Below are 22967 nucleotides of genomic sequence, written 5' to 3' on the forward strand. Positions count from 1 at the left end.
TATAATTAAGTATAAAAAAAGCATATAACTAATTTGTGGACAAAAAAAGTAACTTGAAAATCCAAAGTTGTATTAGATTGGAAGTAGTTACCAATGTTAAAACGGACTTATTTTTTTAAATATACTGAGTCTTGGCCAGTGGTAGTCAACCTGGTCCCTACTGCCCACTAGTGGGCGTTCCAGCTTTCATGGTGGGTGGTAGCAGAGCAACCAAAGTATAAATAAAAAGATTTAACTATAGTAAGTTGTTTTATAAAGATTTATTCAGCCAAATTTAGCAAAAATCTGACATAAAGCACTTGGTAAGTAATTATTATTATATGCTTTAACTTGCTGTAACTCTGCTTTATAAATTTTGTAAAGTTACTTCCCTACTTTATAAATCACCATTACTGTGGAACCGGTGGGCAGTTAGAAAATTTTACTACCAAGAGAGATACAAAAGTGGGCAATAAGTATAAAAAGCTTGACTACCCCTGGTCTTGGCTGTGGCCGGTTGGCTCAGTGGTCAAGTGTCAGCAGGGCAGGTGTTAAGTCCCAGGTTTGACTTCCGGTCAGGACACACGGAGAAGCGCCCATATGCTTCTCCACTCCTCCCCCTCTCACTTCTCTCTCTCTCTCTCTTCCTCCCCTCCCCTCCCCAAATCAAGTCTCCACTGGAGCAAGTTGGCCCGGGCGCTGAGGATGGCACTGTGGCCTTGCCTCAGGTGCTAAAATGGCTCAGGTTGCAACGGAGCAAGGGTCCCAGCTGGGCAGAGCATCAGCCCCTAGTGGGCATGTCAGGTGGATCCTGGTTGAGGCACATGTGGGAGTCTGTCTCTGCCTCCCCTCCTCTCACTAAAAAAATTTTTAAATTAAGAGTCTTAACCAGCCTGACCTGTAGTGGTGCAGTGGGATAAAGCGTCAACCTGGAAAACTGAGGCTGCCAGTTCGAAACCTTGGGCTTGCCTGGTCAAGGCACGTATGGGAGTTGATGCTTCCTGCTCCTCCCTCTTCTCTCTCTCACTCTCCCCTCTCTCTAAAAATCAATAAATAAAATATTTAAAAAAAAATAAAATAAAATAGCTCCTTATTAAAAAAAAAAAGTCTTAACACAAAGGAATAAAACCAAAACAAACCAAAAATAGTCAAACTATCATTAATATATGGTGCCTATATGCAAAAGTTGGACAATAAAAACATTTTCTTCTTAAAAGTGCTATGATTCTGTCTGACCTGTGATGGCGCAGTGGATAAAGCGTCGACCTGGAATGCCGAGGTCGCCGGTTCAAAACCCTGGGCTTGCCTGGTCAAGGCACATATGGGAGTTGATGCTTCCTGCTCCTCCCCTTGTTCTCTCTCTCTCTCTCCCTCTCTCTCTAATAAAAATGAATAAATAAAATCTAAAAAAAAAAAAAAAAAAAAGGTGCTATGATTCTCACACTCTCTCTGAGGACCAAGAGTAAATTTGTTAAGTCCAAGAAGATAAATTATTTAATAAAATTATCATACCTGTTAACATGGACTAAACATTTTTGTTATTTGGGCATTATACTAAGGATTTTACATACCTTCTTCTCAATTTCCAATCCGAAAAATCTATGAGGTGGGTTACTATTATAACCCTTATTTTACAGATGAAGGCGACAAACGTTCTAAGCTAAAGTTAGAATGTACAGTATCTACTTGAATCCTGCGCACCTGATGACCAACTGAATTCCTTTCTAGACTTCTGAATGTTTTTGGAAACCATCTTTTAAAATCAAAGCTCCCAAGACAATATAAAAGTTGTTTATACACTACTGCCAACTACCGAATTCAGAGTACTTCACACTATAGCGGTCCAGCATAAAAAAATAAAAAATAAAAAGTCCAATCTCTTCCCTCCTTTTGGTCCACTCCACTCTGCCCAGTATCAAAATGGCTCTTGCATGGCAATATAAATCCGTATTACATAATTCAAAATACTCTTCTTCTTCCTTCTAGATTTCGAAAAATGTATTTAAAACGGAGTACTGAAGACCACAGAAGGGTGAGAAAGCAGTAACACATTACAGTGTGGAGCGTGGTCAACGCCTAGAATGAATGGAGAGGTAGCTGACTTACTGCCACCTCCAATGGAGGGAGGGGGCAGGACCACAATACTCACCACGGTCTGAGACCAGTAAGCTAGGAGGGCGCCCCAAAAGGTAGGCGTTATCTGGATGGGGGGAGGGGCTCACGTAGGGGAGAGCTCCGGACGACCCAAGAAGAGGCGAGAGGAGTCCGTTGGCGGCCAGCACACCTCTCTAAAAAGGGTGGAGGCCGACTGGCCTCCAGGCAGAGCCTAGGCCAAGGGAGACCTAGGCCCCGGAACCTCTACCGCCGGGTTCCGCGGGCTCGGGTGGGAAATGGGCCTCAGAGAAGGGCTCCCCAGGGGTAGACAGATCGTACTGTGGCAGACGTGGATCCCAAAACGAGCCGACGGGATTCACCGGGGACTGCCGTGAAAGGAAAAGGGAAAGCGGGCGACAATGCGAGGAGGAAAGCTCCGGCAGAAGGTAGGTCCGGCCTCCACGGGCTCCCGCTAGGCCCACTGGTTTTCGAGGCCTCGGAGAAGTGAAGAAACCCAAACCTCGTGCCCGCCCCCTCCCCCACCCAGTTCCCCTCTTCTCCCCCGTTCCCACCCCGGCCCTTTCGGAGCCTCCCCGGCTTTCCTTCCTCCCCCAGCTGAGGTACCCGGTTTCCACACGCGTTCACAGGCGCGAACTCACCCGCCGCTGAGGAAACGGAACTGTCTTCGTGGTTCTCTGTATTCCAGGTTACGATAGGGATCCACCGCTTCGAGGTTTCTCCGCGCCGCTCACGGGGAGACTGGTTCCGAAGCGACTACTCGCACAGGCCGCAACGCAAACACAGCCGCGCTGCGCGGGGAGCTTCTGGAGGTCTTCCTCTTGCCCGGCGTGCACTGCGGCTGGGGGAGTGGGGAGGAGCACCATAGAGAAGACGCATATAGATAGCCTTCACTGTTGGCCCTTGATCACCACGCCCCGCGAACAACCATAGAGAGGGAGAGCCTAGTAGAGACTAGGAAGGTTCGAGCCGTAAATTACGACCCACCCTGCCATTTTTGATTGGAGCTGATTGAATCTTGTGACTACGCGACGCCATCTTGAGGTCAAGGTTCCAGCTGGACTAGGAGCGACCGGTGTTGGGGCGTTTCTCACTTTTTGTAGTTTGTTTCGGGGATTATGATCCTTGCTTTGTGATTCATTGAGGTTCGATAGTCTGGTAACTGGGCCCCCAGCTAGCACCTCAGTAGAAACCCCAAGGGCTGATCTTTCTCTAGAAAACTACTCTTAATACCAGGAGAACAGACCTGGGTGGTTTGTTGTGTTGTTTTGTTTTGTTTTTAAGTGCAAGTGCATACACATACAAGAGTTTATGCTCACTGGTAGGGCCAAAGAGGTAGCTAGATGTTTGAAATACCCAAACCAACCTTGGAACATTTAACACAGCTTTCGTTCTGTCACGTAAACATGCAAGAAAGAACTTTGCTAATTCGATTAATGAAAAAAGCTAATCGCGCGACTAGATTATTCAATTTATGGACTTAATGGTCAATATCTATTTACAGGTCTTTGTTTCCCAACTGCTTGATTCTCAGAAGGCTTATAACTTATTCAATATGAAAATTCTCCATAAGTGATCGGTGCTGGGTTAAGTGCAGGGAGTATGCAAAATGGGAGTGAGATTTTATTACGGTCCTGGAGGAGCTGCAAACATCGCAGAACAGGTGACAAGTTTGATCACTGTATATAAAATTGAAACACATAAACAGTTCCTGTATTTCCTATAGCACAAATCACCACCTACTGTACTACATTTTTTTTTATAGTCCTTATCTCACTAGAATGTAAATTTAAGGGGTATGGAAATTGTTTTGTTCATTTCTGTATCCTCAGGGCCTAGAATAATGCCCAGTACATAGTTGGTGCACAATAAATATTTGTTAAATAAAAGAAATGGTTACATGTGATGAGTACCAACAGAAAATAAAATGCAGTGAGAGACATGGGAAAGGCTGTATCATTAGTACCACCATCTAAATTTTGCATCTATTTTTCTGCCTGCTAGGTTTCTTTACCATTGAGGGGTGCTTAAATAACACCTAATCCCCAGAGCTATTTCAAGAACTAAATTAGCTAATGTATGTAAACATATCTTATTCAGTAAAGTGCTAGTCAAATGCTAATTTTGCAGATGAAAAGAGCAATTGCTCTTTTTTTCACCACCACAGGGCATGAACACAAATCCTCTCAGGTTATTTATTCTGTAGTATCCCTTTATGTTGTTAGAAATATTGTATACTAATCCTTGTATTATTTTTTTTTATTGGTTGATTGATTGATTTTTAGAGAGAGAGGAAGGGAAAGAGAAACATCAATTTGTTGTTCCATTCATCCGTGCATTCACTGGTTGATACTTGTATGTGCCCTGATGGGAGAACAACCACAACCTTAGTTATTGGGACAATGCTCCAACCAACTGAGCAACCTGGAAAGGGCCATGTGTTCCTTATATAATAAAACAAAACTTGAAGAAGAGAGTTGTCTCAAGCAACAGTTGGCTAACTTTCCTGTAGTAAACATTTGTTGTTTCAGTTGATCTAATACTTATTTGTGTCTTTGGTAATGGTACTCCAAATTGCTTTTTGTTTTTGTTTTGTTTTGTTTTCTGAGAGTGAGACAGGAATATGGAGCTGCTCTTGTATGTGCTCTGACCTGAGAATGGAACTGACAACTTCCTTGCTTTAGGATGACGCTTTAACCAACTAAGCTATCTGGCCAGGGCTTAATTTTTTGTTTGTTTGTTTGTTTGTTTGTTTGTTTGTTTTAGGACAGAGGAAGGGAGAGAGAAGGGCACAGTAAGGGAATCATTCATTTGTTGTTCCACTCACTCTGACATTCATTAGTTGCTTCCTGTGTGTGCTCTGACCAGGCATCGAGCCTGGAACAAACCTGGAACCTTGTTGTTTAGGGATGATGCTCTTAACCAACTGAGCTAAACAGCCAGGGCCACCAAATTTCTTAAAAGAAATTATCCTGCCTGACCTGTGGTGGCACAGTGGATAAAGCATCAACCTGGAATGCTGAGGTCACTGGTTCAAAACCCTGGGTTTGCTTGGTCAGGGCACATATGAAAAGCAACTACTACATGCTTCTTGCTCCTACACCACCATTCTCTCTCTCTCTCCTCTCTCTAAAATCAATAAGTAAAATTTTTAAGTGAGAGAAAGAGAGATAGAGAGGCAGACAGGAAGGGAGAGAGATGAGAAGCATTCTTCATTGCAGCACCTTAGTTGTTCATTAATTGCTTTTTCGTATGTGCCTTGCCCTGGGGCGAGGGGGGGCCTGTAGGTAAGCCAGTGACCCTTGCTCAAGTCAGCAGCCTTAGGCTCAAGCCAGTGACCTTGGGCTTCAAGCCAGCAACCATGCAGTCATATCTATGATCCCACGCTTAAGCCAGCGACCCTGCACTCAAGCTGGTGAATGAGCTGGGGCTCAAGCCTGCACCCTCTGGCTTTCAAACCTGGGTCCTCAGCATCTCAAGCTGGTGTTCTATCCACTGTGCTACCTCCTGGTCAAGCAATAAAACCTTTCTATAAATCAGTCAATCAATCATCCTGCCCTGGCTGGATAGCTAGTTGGTTGCAACATCATCCTGATGTTCCTGGGTTGTAGGTTTGATCCCCAGTCAGGGCACATGCAGGAGTCAACCAGGGAATGCATGGATAGGTGAAACAACAGATCTATGTTTCACTCTCCCCCCCACCTCTGGAATCAATAAATAAAATCTTTTAACAATATAAAAGCCTGACCTGTAGCGGTGCAATGGGTAAAGCATCAATCTGGGATGTTGTGGTTGCCAGTTCAAAACCCCGGGCTTAAAAAAACAAAACAGCCTCACCAGGCGGTAGCGCAGTGGATAGAGCATCGGACTGGGATGCCTAGGACCCAGGTTCGAGACCCTAAGGTTGCCAGTTTGAGCGCGGGCTCATCTGGTTTGAGCAAAAGCTCACCAGCTTGGACCCAAGGTCACTGCCTTGAGCAAGGGGTTACTCAGTCTGCTGAAGGCCTATGGTCAAGGCACATATGAGAAAGCAATCAATGAACAACTAAGGTGTCGCAATGCACAAAGAAAAACTAATGATTGATGCTTCTTATCTCTCCATTCTTGTCTGTCCCTATCTATCCCTCTCTCTGACTCTCTCTGTCTCTGTAAAAAAACAAAACAAAACAAAACAAAAAACCCGGGTTTGGCCTGACGGTTCCCAGGGTAATGATTGATGCTTCTCATCTCTTTCTGTTCCTGTCTGTCTGTCCCTCTCTCTGACTCTCTCTCTGTCTCTGTAAAATAAATAAATAAATAAATAATTAAAACAAAACAAAAAAAACCCAGGTTTGGCCTGGTCAAGGCACATATGAGAAGCGACCACTACGAGTTGATACTTCCCTCCCCTCTCCCCCTTCTCTCTCTTTCCTCTAAAATCAATAAATATTTTTTAAAAGTAAAATAAATTTTAAAAATAAAAAAACCTGTTCCTTTTCTGAGACTACACACACACACACACACACACACCTGGCAGGTGGGCACCATATATGAGTTTCTATCAACCTGGCTGACACTATTCACCCCGCCCAGGTGATTCCCTGAGGCCCACCCAAGGTGTTTCCAGTGGCTTTTCCATACAAATGGTCTCTCTTGCCTCATGCTTTAGATTTTCCTAAAATCTCTCAAACATCAGCATCTGGCCTCTGCATACCCTGAACTTCTTGCTAAGTATTCCCAGGCCTGGCACTATGGCAGCTGGCCTTAGTTAACAGTTTGGCCTCTCCTGGGCACCTCCAAGCCCAGCTCAAGTAGCAGCCATCCGCACATTACTTTGTAGCTTGTGCTTGGTGGCCCCAGGCAAGGTACAAGTGGTGGCAGACCATACCAGATTGCAACCTTACCACCTCCATGAGTTACATACTCAGGGATGGACTCAGTGAGCACCAAAGCCCCACTGAAGCAAGTCCTGCTCCATAGGGTCAGCTCCTGAACAGCAGCTCCTCTCCTTGAGTCTTAGCCAGTTCTCGCAGCTGATTGGCCTGGGGGTCAGTTTCTCCCAGTGATGCCAACAGCAATCAAGCAAAGCTTAACTCCAACAGGACTGTGCAGACATCCCACACAGGGGCGCACCTGGAGCACCCAGCTCTGGTGTCTTGAGAGGCCGTGCCACTAGGCCCTATAGGACACTTACTACACAAGGCCACTCTGCCAAGTCTGGGAGTCAGAGTAACTCTACCTAACATACAGAAACATACATAGGGAAACAACCCAAATGCAGACACAAAGAAACATGTTCCAAATGAAAGAACAGGAGAACTCTTCAGAAAAATACCTAAATGAAATAGAGACGAGCAAACTAACAGATACAGAGTTCAAAACAGTGGTTCAAAATTTGACCAGGCAGTGGCTCAGTGGATAGAGCATTGGCCTGGGATGCTGAGGACCCAGGTTCAAAGCTCTGAGGTCAATGGCTTGAGTGTGGGCTCATATGGCTTGAGCATAGGCTCACTGGCTTCAGCATAGAGTCACTGGCTGGAGCATGGGATCATAGACATAACCCCATGGTCACTGGCTTGAGCCCAAGGTCGCTGGCTTAGCTAGGAAAAAGCAATCAATAAACAACCAAGGTGCCGCAACCAAGAATTGATGCTTCTCTCTCCCTTTCTGTATGTTCGTCCCTATCTGTCCCTCTTTCTCTCACTGTCTCTCTTGCAAAAAAAAGAAACAATGATTATAAGGATGGTCTAGGAACTTAGTGAGGACATAAAAATAATAAAAAAGTACCTGTCAGAAATGAAGGACAAGCCCTGGCTGGTTAGCTCAGTCAGTTAAGAGCACTGTTCCAAAAGACAAGGTTACAAGTTTGTTTCAGGTTCAGTCCCTGTTCAGGGCACACATGGGAAGCAACCAAAGAATATATGACTGAGTAGAGCAACAAATGAATGCTTCCCTCCCCCCTCCACTCTCTCTCCATCTGTCTTTCTAAAAATCAACAAAAATTAAGCCCTGGCCCGATAGCTCAGTTGGTTGGAGCGTCATCCTGGATCACAGAGGATGCCAGTTACATTCACTGGTCAGGGTACATATAGGAGCAGTTTAACGTTCCTGTTTCTCTCTCTCCCTGTCTCTCTCAAAAAACAAATAACAAAGAAAAAAGAAAGAAATGGAGGATACACTAACTGAAATGAAGAGTAATTTACAAGGAATCAACAATGAAACCAAGAAGCAAATCAGCAATTCAGAATATAAGAAAGCAAAAAACACCTAATCAGAAAAAAAAAAAAAGAATCCAGCTCCTTTCTGGTTTTTGCAGCACAAGGAATCGTGAGCAGCAAAATCTTCCACGACACCCTCTACGAGGTGGTGAGGGGAGTCCTGCATGGGAACCAGTGAAAGCACCAGAAGGGTTTGGAGACAGTGGAGCTGCAGATCAGCCTGAAGACCCATGACCCTCAGAAGGACAAATGCTTCTCGGGCACCATAGGGCTTAAGTCCACTCCCCACCCCAAGTTTGTGTGTGTACTGAGGGACTAGTAGCACTGAGATGAGGCCAAGTCTGTGGACATGCCCCACATGGACATCAACGCACTGAAGAAACTCAACAAGAATAAGAAACTGGCCTGACCGGGCAGTGGCACAGTGGATGGAGCATCGGACTGGGATGCGGAGGACCCAGGTTCGAGACCCCAAGGTCTCCAGCTTGAGCACGGGCTCATCTGGTTTGAGCAAAGCTCACCAGCTTGGACGTAAGGTCGCTGGCTCGAGCAAGGGGTTACTCGGTCTGCTGAAGGCCCATGGTCAAGGCACATATGAGAAAGCAATCAATGAACAACTAAGATGTTGCAACAAAAAACTGATGATTGATGCTTCTCATCTCTCTCCGTTCCTGTCTGCTGTCTGTGTCTGTCCCTTTCTATCCCTCTCTATGACTCTCTCTGTAAAAAAAAAAAAAAAAAAAAAAAAAAAAGAATAAGAAACTGGTCAAGAAGCTGGCCAAACCTGACCAGGCAGTGGTGCAGTGGATAGAGCGTCAGACTGGGATGCGGAAGGACCCAGGTTTGAGACCCCGAGGTCGCCAGCTTGAGCGCGTGCTCATCTGGCTTAAGCAAAAAGCTCACCAGCTTGGACCCAAGGTCGCTGGCTCGAGCAAGGGGTTACTCGGTCTGCTGAAGGCCCACGGTCATGGCACATATGAGAAAGCAATCAATGAACAACTAAGGTGTCGCCACGAAAAACTGATGATTGATGCTTCTCATCTCTCTCCATTCCTGTCTGTCTGTCCCTAGCTATCCCTCTCTTTGACTCTCTCTCTCTGTCCCTGTTAAAAAAAAAAAAAAAAAAGCTGGCCAATAAACATGTTGCCTTTTTGGCTTCAGAGTCTCTAATTAAGCAGATCCCAAGACTCCTGAGCCCAGACCTGACTAAGGCTGGCAAGTTCCCTTCCTTGTTGACCCACAACGAAAACATACTTGGTGGCCAAAGTCAATGAAGTGAAATCTGCAATCAAGTTCCAGATGAAGAAGGTGCTGTGTCTGGTTGTGGCTGTTGGTCATGTGAAGATGATAGATGATGAGCTTGTGTACAACATCCACCTGGCTCTTAATTTCCTGGTGTCACTGCTCAAAAAGAATTGGTAGAACGTCCAGGCTCTGTACATCAAGAGCACCATGGGTAAGCCCCAGCACCTGAACTAAGGTACAGCTTAATAAACCGTAGTACTACAAAAAATTTAAAAAGCCTGACCAGGCGGTGGCGCAGTGGATAAAGCATCGGACTGGGATGCTGAGGACCCAGGTTCGAGATCTCAAGGTCGCCAGCCTGAGCGCGGGATCATCTGGTTTGAGCAAAGCTCACCAGCTTGGACCCAAGGTTGCTGGCTCAAGCAAGGGGTTACTCAGTCTGCTGAAGGCCCGCAGTCAAGGCACATATGAGAAAGCAATCAATGAACAACTAAGGTGTCACAATGCGCAACAACAAAAAAACTAATGGTTGATGCTTCTCATCTCTTCGTTCCTGTCTGTCTGTCCCTATCTATCCCTCTCTCTGACTCTGTCTCTGTAAAAAGAAAAAAAAATGAATAAAAAAAAAAAAAAAAAAAAATGATAGCATAAGGAGCCTCTGGGACAACCTCAAGCTTACCAACATTTGTATCATGGGGTGCCAGAAAAAGAAAGAAAGAAATTAAAAACCTATTTGAAAAAAAATGACAGAAAATTTCTCTAACTTGGTGAATGAAATAGACATACAAGTCCAGAAAGTGCAGAGTCCCAAACAAGATGAACCCAAAGAGGCCCACACCAAGCCACATCATAATTAAAATGCAAAAGGTTAAAGACAAAGAGAAAAGCCGCTAGTTACCTACAAGGGAGCTCCCATAAGATTGTCAGCTGAGGACCTGGCTGATTAGCTCAGTAGGTTAGAACATTGTCCCAAAATGACAAGGTTGTGGGTTTGATCCTGGTCAGGGCACATACAAGAAGCAACAAATGAATGCATGACTGAGCAGAACAACAAATGAATGCTTCCCTACCCTCGCCCCTCTCTCTCCCTTCCTCTCTCTGCCTCTCTAAAACTCAATAAATAAAAAATTAAGCCTGGCAGGATAGCTTAGTGGGTTGGAATGTCATCCTGAAATGCAGAGGTTCCCAGTTCAATCTTCTGTCAGGGCATCGTGAACAAAATTACAACACGGGTGATCTTTTGTTATATGTGCAATCAAATATTCCTAAGCTAACACTCGAGCAAAAAGGCATACAGGGACAGCTAAATGTTCCTCTCTCTCTCTCTGCCTCTCTCTCGCTAAAAAAAAAAAAAATTAAGTAATTAATTAATTTTTTTTAATTATAAGTAAATAAAAGATTGTCAGCTGATTTTTCAACAGAAGGGAATAGCAAGAAATATTCAAAGTGATGAAAGTAAGGACCTACAACTAAGGTTACTCTACCTAGCAAAGCTATCATTTAGAATCGAAGGACATATAAAGAGGTTCCCAGACAAGAAAAAACTAAAGGAGTTCATTACCACCTGACCAATCTATATAAATAAAAATGTAAATGTTTGTTTGTTCAAAATCTTAAATCTCTGAAAGTTCTTCACCGATGGCTTTGAAATTTTGACATAACGTTGCATTTGAATACACGCGTGTTTTTATGTTTTTATATACCTACTATTTTATATTGTAGATGTCACACCTGAGACAGGTGAAAACCTGCTTTTTTGGAAAACAGCGCCATCTGTTGGACATAAAAGCCACACACTCTATACTAAATATTTTACGATTCCATTTCAATGTTATGGGAGAAATATAAATTGCACATGGCTGAAGATATTTTCCGTCAAATATGCAAGGAAAATTCAAATATAAACATGGATTTCACAGCAGAAATCTACAACGAAGCGTTGATAATGATTGAAGATTTGTGCTTAGAAATCATGAACAAAGTTCTCAATCAATTGGGAATGCCATCACCAAATCGATCTGCTGCTATTTGTTTGATGTAGAATTGAACAAAATTACAACACGGGTGATCTTTTGTTGTATGTGCAATCAAATATTCCTAAGGCTAATGCCTGAGCAAAAAGGCATTTACGACCAAATAATACAAACTGTCAATTGGAGAAATCTTCTTCTTAGATGTGCCAGGAGGAACTGCTAAAACGTTCCTAATTAGATTGATTCTGGCAGCAATTTGATCACAAAATGACATAGCTTTAGCTCTTGCGTTGTTCGGAATAGCTGCGACATTGCTACCAGGTGGAAGAACTGCTCATTACGCTTTGAAATTGCCATTGAACACGCAGTTCATTGAAACTCCCACGTGCAACATTTCCAAATCATTTGGCATGGAAAAAGTATTGCAGAAATGCAAACTTATTGTTTGAGATGAATGCACAATGGCGCACAAAAAATCACTTGAGGCTCTTGATTGATCATTGCAAGATTTGCATGGAAACATCAGACCATTTGGGAACGCATTAATATTGCTTGCAGGAGATTTCAGGCCAACATTACCTGTAATTCCTCGATCGACACCAGTGGATGAAATAAATGCTTGCCTGAAATACTCTACGTGTGGCGACATGTAAAGACATTAAAATTAACTACAAATATATGTGTCCAGCTGCAAAATGATCGATCAGCTGAGATATTCTCACATCACTTGCTGGAAATTGGGAACGGAAAAGTGCTGGTTGATCTGACCTCAGGACGAATTTCATTGCCTCATAACTTCTGCAATTTAGTAACGTCAAAAGAAGAATTGGTTGAAAAAGTATTTTCCAATATTCAAACTAATTATAAGAATCACGATTGCCTGAGTGAACGAGCTATTCTTGCGGCCAAGAACAAAGACATCTACGAACTTAACATTATTCAGTCTAACATTCAAAGCGAGGCAGTCACATACAAGTCCATTGACACAGTTGTGGAAGCAGATGAAGCGATTAATTATCTAACATAATTTTTTAATTCACTCGATCTGCCAGGGATGCCACCACATGTACTGCAATTGAAAATCGGCACGGCAGTTATCATGTTGCGAAATATCAACCAGCCAAAGCTTTGCAATGGCACGTGGCTTGTAGTAAAAACATTAATGAGCAACAATCTTGACAGGACTTTTCAAAGGTGAAGATGTCCTTATTCCTCACATTCCTATGATTGCAACGGATATCCCATTTCAATTTAAGAGACTGAAGTTCCCAATTCGATTGGCATTTGCAATCACCATCAACAAAGCTCAGGGCCAATCTTTAGAATTGTGCGGTTTATTTATTCTAGTTTTTTTTTAAAAAAAAAACAAAACACCGAAACTTTTCATTTATTTATTTATTTATTTTCTTTTTTTTCCTGAAGTTGGAAACAGGGAGGCACTCAGACAGACTTCCGCATGTGCCTGACCGGGATCCAACCAGCATGCCCACCAGGGGGTGATGCTCTGCCCATCTGGGGCATTGCTCTGTTGCAACCAGAGCCATTCTAGTGCCTGAGGCAGAGGCCATGGAGCCATCCTCAGTGCCTGGGTCAACTTTGTTCCAATGAAGCCTTGGCTGCAGGAGGGGAAGAGAGAGACAGAGAGGAAGGAGAGGGGGAGGGGTGGAGAAGCAGATGGGCGCCTCTCCTGTGTGCCCTGGCCGGGAATCGAACCCGGGACTCCTGCATGCCAGGCCGACGCTCTACCACTGAGCCAACCGGCCAGGGCCAGAATTGTGTGGTTTAGATATAGACACGGATTACTTCTCACATGGACAATTATATGTTGCATGTTCTAGAGTCGGCAAACCAGACATTCTTTTTATCTGCATAGACAATGGAACAATAAAAAATATTGTATACCCACAAGCATTGTGAAATTAAACATATTAGAAACATGCACTTTCTCTTTTCTTTCTTTTCCATTTAACAAGACTGAGCCACAGCAACGTGTGGCTGGGTACAGCTAGTAAATAATAAAATTGATTTTAGAGAGAGAGGGAGGGAAAGAGAAAGAGATAGAAACATCACTCTGTTCCTGTATGTGCCCCAACCAGGGATCAAACTGGCAACCTCTGTGCTTTTGGATGATGCTCTATCCAACCAAGCTATTTGGCCATTGCCCTGGTCAGCAAACTGCAGCTTGCAAGCCATATGTGGCTATTTGGTCCCTTGAGTGGGACTTTTCCACAAAATACCACGTGCAGGTGCTACCTCGATAAGGAATGTACCTATCTATATAGTTTAAGTTTAAAAAATTTGGCTCTCAAGTGTCAGCCTGGCGTGCAGGAGTCCCGGGTTTGATTCCCGGCCAGGGCACACATGAGACGTGCCCATCTGCTTCTCCACCCCTCCCCATCTCCTTCCTCTCTGTCTCTGTCTTTCCCTCCCGCAGCCAAGGCTCCATTGGAGCAAAGTTGGCCGGGGCACTGAGGATGGCTCTATGGCCTCTGCCTCAGATGTTAGAACTGCTCTGGTTGCAACAGAGCAACGCCCCAGATGGGCAGAGTATCGCCCCCTGGTGTGCATGCTGGGTGGATCCTGGTCAGGCGCATGCGGGAGTCTGACTGCCTCCCTGTTTCCAACTTCAGAAAAAAAAAAAATTTTTGGCTCTCAAAAGAAATTTCAATTGGTGTGCTATTGATATTTGGCTCTTTTGACTAATGAGTTTGCTGAAAACCAGGGCATAGACATTTATTTATATAACTTATGAAGTGACCACTCCCCAAAATCTAGTACACATATGTCACCATACTGTTATTACATATAGTTATTACAATATTCTTGACTATATTCCTTATGTTATACTTCACATCCCCATAACTATTTTTTAACTACCAATTTTTGCTTCTTAATCCCTTTACCTTTTTTCACCTAGCCTCCCAATCCCCCTCTCCTCTGGCAACTATAAAAATGTTGCCTGTATCTATGAGTTGGTGTCTTTTTGTTCATTTATTTTGTTCTTTACATTCCACATATAAGTGAAATCATATGGTATTTTTCTCTAACTTATTTTATTCAGCACAATACCCTCTAGGTCCACCCATGTTGTTGCAAATGGCAAGATTTCATTATTTTTTTCTGGCTGAATAATATTCCATTGTATATATGTACCACTTCTTTTTTTTTTTTTTTAAGATTTTTAAATTTATTTATTATAGAGAGGGAAGAGAGAGAGAGAGAGAGAGAGAGAGAAGGGGGAGGAGCAGGAAGCATCAACTCCCATATGTGCTTTGACCAGGCAAGCCCAGGGTTTTTTGAACCGGCAACCTCAGCGTTTCCAAGTTGACGCTTTAGCCACTGCGCCACCACAGGTCAGGCCTATGTACCACTTCTTACATACATATCCATTCTTTTAGTGATTAGCAGGTAGGTTGCTTCCTTATCTGAGCTATTGTAAATAATATCACAATGAACATATGAATGCATATGTCTTTCAAATTAGCGTTTTGGGTTTCTTTGGATAAATAAATATTCAGAAGTAGAATTGCTGTGTCCTTCATTTTAAAGTAATTATTTCTGCCCTGACCAGGCGGTGGTGCAATGGATAGAGTGTCAACCTGGGACGCTAAGAACCCAGGTTCTAAACCCTGAGGTTACTGGCTTCAGTGTGGGATCATAGACTTGAACCCAAGGACACTGACTTGAGCCCAAGGTCACTGGCTTGAGCAGGAGTCACTGGCTCAGCTGGAGGCCCTCCTCCTCAAGGCACATATGAAAGGCAATCAATGAACAACTAAAGTGATGCAATTGTGAGTTGATACTTGTCTCTTTCCTTTTCTGTCTGTCTGTCCCTGGCTGTCTCTCTCTAAAAGAAAAAAGTAAAGTCATTATTTCTGGTATAAGTATTGTTACCTCAGTTTACTATTTTTGTTTGTATTTTCATAAAATATCATTTTTTGGCCCTTTACTTTCAGTCTATGTGTATCTTTTTTTTTTTTTTCATTTTTCTGAAGCTGGAAACAGGGAGAGACAGTCAGACAGACTCCCGCATGCGCCCGACCGGGATCCACCCGGCACGCCTACCAGGGGTGACGCTCTGCCCACCAGGGGGCGATGCTCTGCCCATCCTGGGCGTCGCCATGTTGCGACCAGAGCCACTCTAGCGCCTGAGGCAGAGGCCACAGAGCCATCCCCAGCGCCTGGGCCATCTTTGCTCCAATGGAGCCTTGGCTGCGGGAGGGGAAGAGAGAGACAGAGAGGAAAGCGCAGCGGAGGGGTGGAGAAGCAAATGGGCGATTCTCCTGTGTGCCCTGGCCGGAATCGAACCCGGGTCCTCCGCACACTAGGCTGACTATGTGTATCTTTTTTTAAAATGTTTTTTATTTATTCACTTTTAGAGAGGAGAAAGAGAAAGAGAGAAAGAGAGAAGGGGGTGAGGAGCAGGAGGCATCAACTCCCATATGTGCCCTGACCTGGCAACCCCAGGGTTTCGAACTGGCAACCTCAGTGTTCCAGTTTGACACTTTATCTACTGCGCCACGACAGGCCAGGCAGTGTGTCTTTTGATCTAAAGTGAGTCTCTTGTACACAGCATATGTATGAGTCTTGTTTTCTTATCCATTCAGGCACCTTGTGTCTTTTGATTAGAGCATTTAATCCATTTGCATTGAAAGTGATTGTTGATAGGTATTTGTTTGTTTGTTTTTTTGTATTTTTCTGAAGCTGGAAATGGGGAGGCAGTCAGACTCCCGCATGCGCCTGACTGGATCCACCCGGCATGCCCACCAGGGGGTGATGCTCTGCCCATCTGGAGCATTGCTCTGTTGCAACCAGAGCCATCCTAGGGCCTGAGGCAGAGGCCACAGAGCCATCCTCAGTGCCCGGGCCATCTTTGCTCCAATGGAGCCTTGGCTGCGGGAGGGGAAGAGAGAGACAAAGAGGAAGGAGAAGGGGAGGGGTGAAGAAGCAGATGGGCGCTTCTCCTGTGTGCCCTGGCTGGGAATCGAACCCGGGACTCCTGCACGCCAGGCCGACGCTCTACCACTGAGCCAACTGGCCAGGGCCTGATAGGTATTTATTGACATTTTATTGTTGATATTTTTCATCCTTTTTACTTCTTCTTAAAGAAGGTCCTTTTTTAGAAAAGATTTTATTTATTGATTTTAGAGAGAGAAGACAGAGAAACAGGATGGTGAGGAGCGGGAAGCATCAACTGATAGTAGCTACTTTTCAGGTGCCTTGACCCAGCAAGCCCGGGGTTTTGAACTGGCGACCTCAGCATTCCAGATAAATGCTCCATCCACTGTATGACCACAGGTCAGGCAAAGAGGATCCTTTAATATTTTTTCTTATACTGGTTTGGTAGTGGCTTTTCACTTTCTTCATAGTGTCCTTTGAGGCACAAAATTTTTTAATTTTGAAGATGTCAGTTTACCTATTTTTCTTTGCTGTGCTTTTGGTGTCATGTTTAAGAAACTATTAATTGAATCTAAGGCAGTGGTTCTCAAAGTGTGCGCCAGGGTGCACTGGTGTGCCCTATAAGATTTCCAGGTGTGCCCTATGGTATTCCAGAGAAATATGTGCCTGTTGGGGACCAAAAAACCAACAGGGTTTCTGGAGTTCAGATTTTTGGGGGACAGAAGTGTGGGGAACTGGCTGTAAGCCTACAGTCTGCCCAACCCCCCACCTCACTTGCCTGATTAGGTTGCAAAAGGCTATTAAGCTGTGGTGCTGGATTGTTACACTACCCCCATGTTCCCTCCCCAGAAAGACTGGAGGCAAGTTTCTTCTATTCTTTGTTTGGTGTAAAGTTAAGATGATATGTATGATGGGGGTTTTCTGCACTCAACACAATTAAGAGTAAAAAGAGAGGAATTTTTCAATGTATTGACAAGGAAATGAGAGTTTGCCTTTCAAATATATGCCCAGGCCTGACCTGTGGTGGCGCAGTGGATAAAGCGTCGACCTGGAAATGCTGAGGTCGCCGGTTCCAAACCCTGGGCTTGCCTGGTCAAGGCACATATGGGAATTGATGCTTCCAGCTCCTCCCCCCTTCTCTCTCTCCTCTCTCTCCCTCTCTGTCTCTCTCTCTCCCTCTCTCTCCTCTCTAAAAAATGAATAAATAAAATTAAATTAAAAAAAAAGTTTCAAATATATGCCCAAACATTGAAGAAATCGCTAGGACACATCAGGCTCATGTTTCTCATAAACAGAAGCATGAAAAAACTTAACACATTTGCACCGGGACCTGCCGAATTTAATAAATCTTACTAAGAATGTATCTATATATATAAAAAGAACTTTTTTGTCATTTTTAAATTTTTTAACCCCTCTTTTTTTATGAATTCTAAAAATCATTACTCAAAAAATATAACATAAAAATGTCAGAATAAATGTAATTTTGTCACATTTATTTCATTTAATTACCATAAATGCACACTTGAACTTTATTTTTTCTTTAATATTTGACTTAATCATTATAACATATTTCTCAGAAATTTGTATATAGTGCGCCTTCAATTATTTGTAGGGTTTTAAATGTGCCTCGACTTCAAAAAGTTTGAGAACCACTGATTTAAGGTGTCTTAGTCTGCTCAGGTTGCTATGAGAATACCACAGATTAAGTAGCTTATAAACAGCAGAAATTTATTGCTCACAGTTCTGGAGGCTAAATCCCAGATCAGGGTGCCAGCATGGTCAGATGAGAGCCCTCTTCCAGGTCTCAGACTTAACGTGTCCTCATATGGCATAAGGAGCCAGGGACTTCATGCAGGTGAATGGGATGACCCAATAACCTCTCAAAGGCCCCACCTACTAATATCACCTTTGGGGTTAGGATTTCAACATACAAATTTTCCTTTTTTTTTTTTTTTTTTTTTGCATTTTTTCTGAAGCTGGAAACAGGGAGAGACAGTCAGACAGACTCCTGCATGCGCCCGACCGGGATCCACCCGGCACGCCCACCATGGGGCGACGCTCTGCCCACCAGGGGGCGATGCTCTGCCCATCCTGGGCGTCGCCATGTTGCGACCAGAGCCACTCTAGCGCCTGAGACAGAGGCCACAGAGCCATCCCCAGCGCCCGGGCCATCTTTGCTCCAATGGAGCCTTGGCTGCAGGAGGGGAAGAGAGAGACAGAGAGGAAGGCGCGGCGGAGGGGTGGAGAAGCAAATGGGCGCTTCTCCTGTGTGCCCTGGCCGGGAATCGAACCTGGGTCCTCCGCACGCTAGACCGATGCTCTACCGCTGAGCCAACCGGCCAGGGCTCAACATACAAATTTAAGGAAGACACAAACATTCAGTTTTTGTGGGCACTTGGTCATGAGGATTTATACCTACATTTTTTCTAAGTTTTATAGTTTTAACTTTTTTATTATTATTATTATTTTTTAACAGAGACAGAGAGAGTCAGAGACAGGGATAGATAGGGACAGATAGACAGGAACGGAGAGAGATGAGAAGCATTAATCATCAATTTTTCGTTGTGACTCCTTAGTTGTTCATTGATTACTTTCTCATATGTGCCTTGACCGTGGGCCTTCAGCAGACCGAGTAACCCCTTGCTTGGTCAAGCCAGCGACCTTGGGTCCAAGCTGGTGAACTTTAAAAAAAAAATTTTTTTTAATAATAATTTTATTTTTTTAATGGGGCGACATCAATAAATCAGGATACATATATTCAAAGATAACGTGTCCAGGTTATCTTGTCGTTCAATTATGTTGCATACCCATCACCCAAAGTCAGATTGTCCTCTGTTACCTTCTATCTAGTTTTCTTTGTGCCCCTCCCCCTCCCCCTTTCCCTCTCCCTCTCCCCCCTCCCCCCGTAACCACCATACTCTTATCAATGCCTCTTAGTCTCACTTTTATGTCCCACCTACGTATGGAATAATGCAGTTCCTGGCTTTTTCTGATTTACTTATTTCACTTCATATAATTGAACATTTTTTTTGCTCAAGCTAGATGAGCCCACGCTCAAGCTGGCGACTTCGGGGTCTCGAACCTGGGTCCTCTGCATTCCAGTTTGATGCTCTATCCACTGCACCACCGCCTGGTCAGGCTATAGTTTTGACTCTTACATTTAGGTCTTAGATTCATTTGAGTTAACTTTGTGTGTGTGTGTGTGTGTGGCAGAGACAGAGAGAGTCAGAGAGAGGGACAGAAATGGACAGACAGATAAATTCTTCCTTGCGGTTCCTTAGTTGTTCATTGATTGATTTATCATATGTACCTTGATGGGGGGAGGGCTACAGCAGACTGAGTGATCTCTTGCTCAAGCCAGTGACCTTGGGCTCAAGCTGGTGAGACTTGCTCAAACTCGATGAGCCTGCGCTCAAGCTGGCAACCTTGGGGTCTTGAACCTGGGTCCTTCGTGTCCCAGTCCAACGCTCTATCCACTGCACCACCGCCTGGTCAGGCTTTAGTTAACTTTTGTATATGTGATATAGAGTTCCAAAATCACTTCTTTGCATATGGATATCCAGTTATCCTCGCACCAGTTGTTGAAAAGACTATTCTTTTCCCCATTGCATAGTTTGAAACTCTTGTCAAAAATCAATTGACTTCCCTGGCTAGTTGGCTCAGTGGTAGAGCGTCGGCCTGGCGTGTGGAAGTCCTGGGTTTGATTCCCAGCCAGGGCACACAGGAGAAGTACCCATCTGCTTCTCCATCTTTCCCCATCTTTTTCCTCCCCTCCTGCAGCCAAGGCTCTATTGTAGCAAAAGTTGGCCTCAGGGCTCAGGAGGGCTCTATGAGCTCCACCTCAGGCACTAGAATGACTCCAGCCACAATGGTGCAGCACCCCAGATGGGCAAAGCATCACTCCCTGATGGGCATGTTGGGTGGATCCCAGTCCGGCACATGTGGGAGTCTGTCTGACTGCCTCCCTGTTTCTAACTTAGGAAAACACATGCCTGACCTGTGGTGGCGCAGTGGATAAAGCGTCGACCTGGAAATCCTGAGGTCGCTGGTTCGAAATCCTGGGCTTGCCTGGTCAAGGCACATATGAGAGTTGATGCTTCCAGCTCCTCCCCCCTGTCTCTCTCTCTCTCTCTTTTCTCTCTCTCTCTCTCTCTGTCTCTCTCTCTCTCCTCTCTAAAATGAATAAATAGCCTGACCAGGTGATGGTGCAGTGGATAGAGTGTCGGACTGGGATGCGGAAGACCCAGGTTCGAGACCCCGAGGTCGCCAGCTTGAGTGTGGGCTCATCTGGTTTGAACCAAGCTCACCAGCTTGGACCCAAGGTTGCTGGCTTGAGCAAGGGGTTACTTGGTCTGCTGAAGGCCCGCAGTCAAGGCACATATGAGAAAGCAATCAATGAACAACTAAGGTGTCACAACAAAAAACTGATGAATGATGCTTCTCATCTCTCTCTCCGTTCCTGTCTGTCCCTATCTACCCCTCTCTTATACTCTGTCTCTGTAAAAAAAATAATAAAAATAAAAAATAAAAAAAATAAAATGAATAAATAAAATAAAAATTAAAAAAATAAAGGAAACACACACACACACACACACACACACACACACACACACACATTTATTGACCATAGATGGATGGGTTTAATTATGACCTCTCAATTCTATTCTATTACTTTATACGTCTATACTTACAGCAACAACACTGTTTCTGTGATACATTTTGAAATCAGGAAGTATGAGTCCTTCAACTCTGTCTGTACAAGATTGTTTCAACATGCTATTCAGGGTTCCTTGCAATTTCACATGCATTTTAAAACCAACTGTCCATTTCTACAAAAAAAAAAATCAATTGAAGTTATTTTTCTTTTCTTTTTGAGAGAGAGGGAGAGAGAGAGAGAGAGACAGGAAATGAGAAAGATGAAAAGCATAAACTCATAGTTGTGTCACTATAGTTGTTCACTGATTGCTTCTCATACATGCTTTGTGGTGGTGTGGGGGTATGGGGACTGCGGCTGAGCCAGTGACCTCTTGCTCAAGCCAGACCTTGGACTTCAAGCCAGCAACCTTTAGGCTCAAACTGCAACCATGGGATCATTTCAATGATCCTACACTCATGACAGTGACACCACACTCAAGCTAGCAAGCCTGCCCTCAAGCTGGCAACCTCCAAGTTCCGAATCAGGGACCTCAGCACCCCAGATTGAGGCTCTGTCCACTGTGCTACCACCGGTCAGGCAGTTGAAGTTTTGGTAGAGCCTGACTGGTGGTGGTAAGCAGTTGGATTGACGGAACATCAACCTAGAGTGCTGAGGTACCTGGCTCAAAATGAGGTCACTGGGCCCTGGCCAGTTGGCTCAGCGGTGGAGCGTCGGCCTGGCGTGCGGGGGACCCGGGTTCAATTCCCGGCCAGGGCACATAGGAGAAGCGCCCATTTGCTTCTCCACCCCCCCCCTTCCTCTCTGTCTCTCTCTTCCCCTCCCGCAGCCGAGGCTCCATTGGGATGGGGATGGCCCGGGCGCTGGGGATGGCTCCTTGGCCTCTGCCCCAGGCGCTGGAGGGGCTCTGGTCACGGCAGAGCGACGCCCCGGAGGGGCAGAGCATCGCCCCCTGGTGGGCAGAGTGTCGCCCCTGGTGGGCGTGCCGGGTGATTCCCGGTCGGGCACGTGCGGGAGTCTGTCTGACTGTCTCTCCCGGTTTCCAGCTTCAGAGAAATGCAAAAAAAAAAAAAATGAGGTCACTGGTTTAATCCCCGGTCAAGACATGTATGAGAAGCAATCAATGGGATGCACACCTAAATGAATGGAGCAACAAGTTGATGCTTCTCTCTTACTCCCTCTCTGTATCATTCTCTCCTACTCTTAAAAAAATTGTTTTTGATAGAAAATTCAATAAATCTGTAGATCAATCTGAGGAATATACAATCATAACAATATTAAATCTTTCTATCTAAAAGCACAGAATGTCTTTCCATTTTTTATTTCTTCTTTTTTTTTATTTTAAAGATCTTATTTATTGATTTTAGAGAGAAGAGAAAGACAGGCACGGGAAGAGTAGCAGGAAGAATCAACTTGTGACTCTGTCTCTGTCATAAAATAAATAAATAAATAAATAAAAATACTTAAAAAAAGAATTTAAAAAATGTTGACATACATTATTACATTATATTATATAGTTTCAATTGTACAACGTAATGATTCTACACATATCTTTATTTCTTTATTAAAAATTTTTTTGGAGTGTATGACAAGAGACAGACATAGAGAGAGGGACAGAAAGACAGGAAGGGAGAGAGATGAGAAGCATCAATTCTTTGTTGCTACACCTTAGTTGTTCATTCATTGCTTTTTCACATGTGCCTTGACCTGGGGGCTACAGCTGCCTGAGTGACCCCTTGCTTGAGCCAGCAACCTTGGGCTTAAGCTGGTGAGGCTTGCTCAAACCAGATGAGCCTGCACTCAAGCTGGCGACCTCGGGATTTTGAACCTGGGTCTTCTGTGTTCGAGTCCAATGCTCTATCCACTGCGCCAATGCCTGGTCAGGCTAAAAAAAAATTTTTTTTTATT

General features: G+C 44.3%; 1 protein-coding gene, 1 long non-coding RNA gene and 1 pseudogene across 4 annotated transcripts in view; 2 read left to right on the forward strand and 1 right to left on the reverse strand.

Annotated features, from left to right (window-relative positions):
- The window catches only part of RBM25 (RNA binding motif protein 25), a 57081-nt gene extending 54151 nt beyond the window's left edge, over positions 1-2930 (reverse strand). For all 3 annotated transcript variants that reach the window (XM_066388414.1, XM_066388415.1, XM_066388413.1), the window contains exon 1: positions 2733-2930. The gene's annotated coding sequence lies outside the window, so the exon portion shown is untranslated. The remainder of the gene's footprint in view (positions 1-2732) is intronic.
- LOC136407857 (uncharacterized) overlaps positions 2249-22967 on the forward strand; it is a 29030-nt gene continuing 8311 nt past the window's right edge. The window contains exon 1 of the long non-coding RNA XR_010752018.1: positions 2249-2519. This is a non-coding gene — a long non-coding RNA (uncharacterized lncRNA). The remainder of the gene's footprint in view (positions 2520-22967) is intronic.
- LOC136375816 (large ribosomal subunit protein uL1 pseudogene) lies at positions 5853-9767 on the forward strand (annotated as a pseudogene).

Source organism: Saccopteryx leptura, chromosome 6 (assembly GCF_036850995.1).
Source record: "Saccopteryx leptura isolate mSacLep1 chromosome 6, mSacLep1_pri_phased_curated, whole genome shotgun sequence".
In the NCBI taxonomy this organism is placed as follows: Eukaryota; Metazoa; Chordata; class Mammalia; order Chiroptera; family Emballonuridae; genus Saccopteryx; species Saccopteryx leptura.